Here is an 8,977-nt window from a genome sequence, read left to right on the forward strand (position 1 = left end):
ACCTGAACATGAAGTGGAACATTGATATAGGAAAGAGACTTTTTGAAGGCTTATAACCATTTTCTATAGCCAATACCAAACATGAAAATATGGCCTCACACTAGTGGTGTAGTGATTGAACCTCCTGAACCAAAACTTATGCCTGGTAGGCCCCCAAAGTGCAGAAGAAAGACGAAGAATGAGCCTAGGAAAAAGTATGGAAAGTTGTCCAAAAGAGGAGTAAAAATGATCTGCTCCCTGTGTCATCAAGTAGGCCACAACAAAAAAGCTTGTCCAACATTGGTAAGTTACTATTCTCTTCTAATACATCTACATGAAGCTTCAATTATTTACAATAATCAATTATTATTACTATATTAATAGGCTGGGATGGGACAACCTGGAGGCTACCCAAACAGGAAACCAAGCTCAAGCCAGCCACCAATGTTTAACCAACCATCAAGCTCAAGCCAAACACCATTGTTTAGCCAACCATCAAGCTCAAGCTAGCCACCACATTTTAGTAGACCATCAAGCTCAAGTCAGCCACCAGTGTTTAGCCAACCATCAAGATCAAGCCAGCCACCACTTTTTAGTAGACCATCAAGCTCAAGTCAACCACCAATATTCAATCATCAAGGGAGTTCTATGTGTTTTGATTCTTCAGCTGTAAGAAGAGAGCAACAATCTGCTAAAAGCATAGGCACAGGCAGAGGCACTGGGAGAGGCACTGGTGGAGGCATTGGAGGTGTATCAAGTCAGCAACCTGATAAACCAAGGGTTGTGGAAGCTTCAATATCAACAGGGAGACAAAAGAGGACCAAGACTATAGGATTTGGCATCTATACAAATACGAGTGGTACTAAAAGCTTTAATGTAAGTGTATACATAATTTTGTTCATTTCTTACTCTACTATATAAAGTCTCATTTTAAGACATTTTTATGCAGCCTGGTACTTCAGGAGAAAGAGCTATCAATCCGAGAGTTTATAAGCATGCATCTCCAACAAATATTGATATTGGTTATAAGCCTCAAGGACTCAAGTGGAATGGTGGAGATGTTTTTCACAGGTTCACAGTTGCAACGAATCACTCAATAAAGGAAAAACAAACGTGGAACACCTAGTGCACCAAAGAATGCCTAAATTCTGTAGAAAAGTCACTTTTTGGTTGTGTAATCAGCAGCAGAAACTTGTATTGACTGCTTTGAAATGTCACTTTTTGGTTGTATAATCAGCGAGAAAAACTTGTATTGACTTCTTTGAAATGTCTCTAGTGTTTTTAAGTACATTAACTTATGTTTGATTGGAGTTCACTAGAGCAAATTAATGGTATGAATGATCAATTTTTACTGCTTTTGACGCACAAATTATCTTCATTCCTTCAATTAAATCATTACAATAAAAACACAAGGCATATCATCCATATTTTTCTTGATCGATTCCTCTCCAATTCATATGTTTTGAGTCTTTTCAAAAAACCCCATATCACCGTCCTAGCTTGAGCCGGCATTTCATCATCATACCATCGGAAATATCCACATCCACCTCGTGCCTACAAAATTAAAGAAAAAATTGAATTACAAATAAGGTGATTCTTTACCATATTGGACAAAAAAATGAATTTGAATTACCTTTGAAGTTTTGCAACAAAGGAACCTATGTCAAGGATGGATTGCGTCCAAGAGGTCTTCATTTCCACAACGTTCCCATATTGATATAGCACCTTCGCAGTTGAACAAGAAGAAATTGATGAAGGAGATAAATTCGACATTGGAACTTAATAATTAAGAAGAAATCAATGAAAAAGAGAAATAATATAATGAGCTAAAGAGGAGAAATAATGATGAAGAGAAACAAAAGAGGAGAAATAAGAAAAGAATGGGAGAAATTAGGGTTAAAAGGAGGAAAAAGACCGTTGGTGGGTGGTTTAAGATCCACATCAGCGCTTTTAAAGCGTCTGCAAGCGCTTAAAGGATGTGAGATCACGTTTGGCTCCACATCAGCCAAGAATATTTAAAAGGATCAAATTATTGGGGGTTCAAGGATTCAATAGGAATCTGGGTTAGTTGAGGTACCTAGGGGAAAAAATCAAACAACTTTAGGGACCTGCGTATGTATTTGGCCTATAAATAAATATAATATAATAATACAACATATTTAATAAAATGGTTCTTTTATGTTGGGTGTATTATACATTGTACTTACTAAAATGGGTGTTTTAAGTTGGGAGTATTATAGTAATTTAACATTCAAGTTACGGAGTTCATGCTTTTAAAGTAGTATAGATAGATATAGATAGATAGATTGTTCATGAAATTTCAAAAGGTGTATAATGCATGATTTCCAATAAAATTGTCCCTTTTAAGAATGTTTTTGCATGGTCATCATACTTAGTACATTTTTGTGTACTAATCCATATTCTTCATGTTTTTACTACAAGTGTAGGTTCCAGCAAATGTTATTTCTTCTATCTAGTTTGAAGTGTTGGATTGCTTTCTTTCAAAGACTTGGTATGTTTTCATAATTCTAGGACAAGAAATTATGTTTCCTTTAATTTATCTGATACACATTTTAGTAGTTATTTTTCAATCATAAAGGGTTGTTTCCCTAGTATGTTTAAGATTGGATCTAGGATGGCCATGTAAGACTAAGACTTCTGCAAAATTTCAATTTTTATATTAAATGAAGTTTTATTATTTTAGACTTACATGAGTTTTAATTTCATGCTATTTCTATATCGAATGCAATGAATTCTAAGAGGCTTGTATGAGACCCCTTCAGGTTAAAGTACACCATGTTACAACCTGAGGGTGCTCTCAGGTCGTGATATTTCCTAACTCTAAATAAGTAACTTGATGCAACAAAACATGGAGTGTTTCAAGAACTCACAAGTCGTGGAACGAAGAATCCTTAGAAAAGATTCCATACACCATAGAAGAAGCTGATAATATGAGAAACACATACACTTGGGGTAACAACAACGGTCATCATACCATAGAAAGTTAAGTACAAGAGGGTGAAAACAGGAAGGAGAAGTACCAAAAGAACGTTGTGGCTGTCTATTCAAATCTAATAATATCATAGATAATGGCACCACCAAAAATAACTTACATAAAGAAATAAGCGATTTCAATGAAAATCTGCAAGATAGAAAAATTTAAGTAATTTAGACGTTCCACCTAATTATCCAGGTATGAAATTTTCCTACTATATAACGATAAAATATATCCATCAAGGTGACTTTACTTTTATAGAAGAGCAAAACTCTGTTACTTATGACATAAATTAGTTTTATGTCTTCTACTGTTAAAGTGAATTACATTCAATTATTCAAATATGACAATTTATAGTGGGAAATCTTAGTGATCAAATGTGAAATTAACTCGAGATTGTCTTATAAGAAATTAAACTGCATGCTCACCTATCCAAAGACACAGGGTATTGCAGAATATATTCAAAGTTGTTGAACTGTAGCCGTTGTTTATTTTACATACCCTAGGCATAACTATGAACACGAGAATTAAACTTAGTATTTGGTCTTCTTAATCCGAAAAATGAAAGTTCTTCTTCACTAAGACAAATTACCTCAAATTATTTGATCAAATAGCAAGAATGACGGCCCAATGGACGAATACACACACACACACACACACACACACACACACACACACACACACACACACACACACATATATATAAAACAATGAACAATTTGATTGAGTTAAAAAAAGATAACAGATTCACCTCATCAAAGGCTTCAAATATTGCTGAAAAGTAATTCAAAATAAACTTGACCAAGTCTTCAGGAGTTTGTTAGTTATTTTCCTTTATCTTAGCAAGTTAAAGAAAATTAGTAGCTAATCAGTAATTAGTGAACCTAGATTTTAGTATTCTCAGTTTTTTGGTAAGCCAATTTATAGACAGTTCTTGTTGCTTTTATTAATCAATCAGATTCGAAGAATTTTGCAGTAACTTGTTATCTCTTTTGCTCTCTTTCGGTTCACTTTTCCTTTTGATTATCTTTTTTTTTCAACAAATCTGGCATTAGAGCAAGGTTCATTTCTGGAAGTCATGTGAATTGTGAGGGGAAATGGCAATAAATGGTATTTCATCATCTTCCTAGCAAGTTATGCCAAGTTTAGTGGTGAAAAGTATGATTTTTGGAGTGAAAATGAATCACTTTTCAAATCACTAGAAGTTTAAGGGTTTGTAGAAACAGGCTTCGTGGACCAATCAGACTCTGATGAAGACATCAAAAATTTATAGAGATCAAAAAGAAGAATGCCGAAGCACTATTCCTGATTCAACAGGCAGTCCGTGACACAATTTTTCACGAATTGTAGCAGCAACTCTTTGCAGGCATGAAAAATTTGAAGAAGGAAATTCAACGTTCAACTAAAGTGATTATGGTAAATTTGCAAGCTCACCGTCATGACTTTGAAACTCATTCTATGAAAAGTGATGAATTTGTTCAAACTTATTTGTCAAGTGTTTCTTCTCGTGTTAATTGAATAAAGTCTTATGGTGATAATATATCTCAAGAAACTGTTGTAGCAAAAGTTTTAAGGAGTCTTACTCCAAAGTTTGAACATATTGTTTCTACGGTTGAGGAATCTCATGACTCATCTGATTGTACTTTGGATGAACTCATGTGTTCTTTGAAAGCTCAGGAAGAGAGCCTCCTAAGGTCACATGAAAATATGAAGAAAAGAATTTCAAGTGAAGGGGGAGCCCACTCATCAGATAGATAAGCTAGAAAACATTGCAAATTGTGGAAAAGGCTAAGGTGGTTTTCGAAGAAGAGACCCAAGGAAGAAACCGAGATAGAGGAGGTTCAAATGAAGAGAAGCATACTAGGATGTTTCTTTGCAACTACTGCAGAAAATTACATCATAAAGAAGCTTATTGTTGGCAAATACAGAAGGATGAGAATAACCAAGCAGGCTTTGTAGAGAAAATTGAGTATGATAGTATGTTGTTCATGGACTTTTACTTTGAAAAAGAAACTCTTAAAGATTTTTATTTTTGCAAGTAATTGTTCAAATCATATGTGTGGAACAAGATCATCGTTGAAGGATCTTGATGAGTCCAAAAAATCTGATGTAAGGCTAGGAGACAACAATAAAATTAATGTTGAAGGCAGAGGTACTGTTAGCATTATTACCAGCCAAGATAATGCTAAGATTTAAGATGTGATGTTTATTCCTAGTCTATCTCATAATTTGGATAGCATTGGAAAACTAATGGATAGCAGGTACTCTATTTCTTTCACCATGGTGTTTGCACTATTAAAAATAACAAATTTGGGAAAACCATTTGTTGAAATATGTGCGTCCACTACCAGTCAACTGACCAGGTCCCTTGACACAACAAGAACAGTGACAAAAAATTAAAAAATATGAAGAACACAACACAAGTAGTTTACGTGGAAATCTCCTTGCTCAAGGGAGTAAAACCACGACCTGTTGCACAGGATTTACAACTATCTTCACTAATCTTTTTAAGCAAAAGTGAAATCCGGTTACAACAAATGTGAGAAAAATTTATTAATCTCACGATCAAGTAATCTACCTATTACTTGAAGAGCCTAAGCGGATACAACACCGCTCACTAAGATATCACCCCTAGATAATTATAATTTGCTAAGCGGATACCACACCGACCACTAAACCCCCATCCTTTTGACGATTTAGATTTTGACCAAGCAACAACAATGTTTCCCACTAAATCACGTAACTCTAGATGACTTAGACTTCTAGAAACCGACACAACATCTGTATCCTTTATAGATTAGGATCAAATTTACAATGTAAGCACATAAGACTCCGAGCATTAAATACAACAAGACTCTTTAGCACTCCATCTGGTCCCTTGTTGATATGAGCAGTATTTTTCCTTGAAGATGACCTTCACTTTTCAAGCTTGTGAATTTTTAGAGACAATCCAAGTTGAGTTTACCAAGTCTTGAATTTGTGTTTGTTGGAAGAGATAATATAAATCACCAAATTCGTTGAGACCATCCCATTGGCTGAAAGCTTGCTGTTGGAAAAGCTGTACACCTACCGCATCAGAGGTAGCAGCTTTTCTGACAGCTATCTTTTCACCTTTTCATGTCGCAGTCTTGCGAGGACCAAGTTCCTTGCAAACTTCTTTGTGAGTTCTTGAAAAGGCTTGCTGGCTGACTTCCTTCTTTGGATGAATGAATATAATATGGTGCTTGTCATGCTAAAGGTATCAAACATGAAGAGTTACTATTTGCTGGACAAACACCCTCCTCCATTCTGATTGGTGTAGTACACTGACGCCTCACCAACCTCTGACATGACAACATTATAGTTGTAACCAATTATGTATCTTATGAAGGAAACTCTGGTTGGGACCAGGTCCCTGCATTTGTGAGATACTGAAACATACAATCTCGTCCTCTCTTCATATTGGTGTAGGACACTGCACTTTTCACCTACCACCTGATATGACAACTTTTACGATTGTACCCTATTTGTATATGGACGAGAGCACTCTGCCAGGGACCAGGTCCTTGCATTAGTGAGGATCACTAAAACACCTAGAATATAACCTTTATCCCTTTTTGATGATAACACACAAATATACCTCATATTGAGTTTATGATTCATCCTATTTTACCAATTTCAATAACAAGGATCGGGTTCCTTGTTAGATGGATAAGTTTGTTTAATCATCAAAACTTCATATCAAGTTCGAACCAATATCTCAAATCAGCTTCGAACTAACACTTCCCCCCTTTTTGATGATAACATACATATTCACCAGTTCCCCCTATCAACAAGAATTCTTGAGGTAACTGGAGTTAAATCATCCCCGAAATTTGTCAAATCATCAAAACATCAATATGACTTTTTCCCTCTTTTTGATGTTGACAAACATATTCACCAATTCCCCCTATCAACAAGAATTATTAGGGTAACTGGAGTTTAATCATCCTCGAAGTTTGTCAAATCATCTAAACATCAACATAGAATTTTTCTCCTTTTTGATGATGAAAAACATCTACTTCCCCCTATTGTTGGACCAGGTCCTCGTCAGGTAGAAAGAATTATTCCCCCTGTCGACAAAACCATTTCCTCTTGAAGCAGCTAGCATTGATTTTCTCCTATCGGCATGATCCATGTCTTCTTGCAGCAGTGATAACACCATTGATCTCATACTTCTTCAAGCAGTTATAACACCATTTATCTCATCCCTTACCTTAACAACTTTCCCCCTTTTGACATCATAAAAAAGGGTTAAAGCAGTAAACCAAGTTGACAGAAATGCAGTTTAAGCAAATTCATGGCCGCTTGGGAAACACTAAGCATGAGTACAAAGGCATAAAGTAATGAGATAAGTCAGTAGCAACAAGACATTTTTCATCCATAAACAAAAGATCAACCATCAAAGCATTGTAAATATGATTACAAATGGAAACCAAAACAATGACCAAAAAGAGTAATGAGGACTGTCATAGAGAGATAGAAAGAGAAGGGATGACATAGAGGCAAGGGATTGAAAGAATAGAATTAATAGAGCATATCCCTTAGCATAAGATTTCAAGAATCTTCTCTTAACGTACAACATGATGTGCAGCCCAACCTATATGTTTAACCTTCAGGGCTGCCAATTTTTCCTTTTTTTTAATTATTTTTTTTTGTTGGCACCTGGTCCCTCTGATAGTGTTGTTTCAGAAGATGGACTATTAGACAACCCATTTCAGTATTCCAGTTAACACGAGCAACTGTCATAGCTTCCAACACCAGCCTGAGTTTTTCATAACAAAAAGATTGGTAATACAAAGAACTTAAGGCCTTCGAGATGAATAGATCAACAATTGAGGAACCAAGAAGATTTTATTTTTTTTTTCAAATTTTTTCTTTTTTACAGCTTCCTCTTCAGAAAACTTTGAGTTCTCAGAATATCAACTTCTCCCTTTTTGAGCATCATCTTTTCCACTTTTTCATTTTTAATGGAGGACCAGATCCCTCTTCACACTTCAAGCATTTTCATCCGAGAATTCTCCAGCAAGAATAAAGGGGTTAACAATTTGAAGAGTGTTTGAAAAGAAGAGAAAAGAAAATTTTGAAGCACCTTGATATTTGGAAGGTAACTTGATTTTTCTGGGGAAATAGAAAGAACTATGAAATATAATGAAAGAGAAAATAAGGTATATTTTTGGCACTCAAAAGATGAGACAACAGTCAGATTCCTGAAGGACAGACATGTGGTAATTGCAATGGTTCTCATGCATAATTCAATCTGCAATGTTAAGATTGCTAACTTTCGAAAAAGGACCAGGTCCCTTTCTGTAGTTTGAATGTCATTGCCTAGATCTATCCTGACCTCCCTTTTTCTTCATCCCGTTTTCCATGTGTGTATACCTACAAAAGGTATGAAATTGAACTTGCTAAAACATACATAACCGAAAAGCAAGGATACCTGCTCCCTTTTCCTAGTCATGAAAGAGTTGATTGCTTCAGGTAGGATCCATTCAAGAAGGTTTTAGCATTTCCATCATCATCTTGATTAATTTAGCTAGATTTTTATGAACTTCAACATGTTTCCTGATCCACAAGAGTTGAACCCATCAAGCTGCACTTGCTACATTTACTACCTCACTTGATGAAAGAGCAATTGAATCTTTCCTTTTAATTCCACATGAGTGAAAGATCAGCACATAACATAATCCACTCTTGAGGTACTCAATCTATCAGCTTGATACTTAGCATAATCAACAACACCATGTACTTCAAATAAAAAGTTCTCCCGATGGACAGAATAGGACCATGTCCTCTATCTTCTTCAGATGAATTAAGATTTTCTCAGAAGCCTTCAAAATATTTTCCTTTGTACATGAGTAGAGTCTTTGAACCTGATTGATCAACATCCAGCTTCTAGTTAGTGCCAAGAAAGTATGAATTGTCCATACACCCAAAACATGAAACCCTTTCAGCAGCTTCTTTGAACTGGTACCAGGTTCTTTC

The 8,977-nt window shown here is 35.5% G+C and overlaps 1 pseudogene; it reads left to right on the plus strand.

Annotated features, from left to right (window-relative positions):
- The first annotated feature begins 369 nt into the window (after positions 1–369).
- LOC114076446 lies at positions 370–1,105 on the plus strand (annotated as a pseudogene).
- The last annotated feature ends 7,872 nt before the right edge of the window (positions 1,106–8,977 follow it).

Source organism: Solanum pennellii, chromosome 3, assembly GCF_001406875.1.
Source record: "Solanum pennellii chromosome 3, SPENNV200".
Lineage (NCBI taxonomy): Eukaryota > Viridiplantae > Streptophyta > Magnoliopsida > Solanales > Solanaceae > Solanum > Solanum pennellii.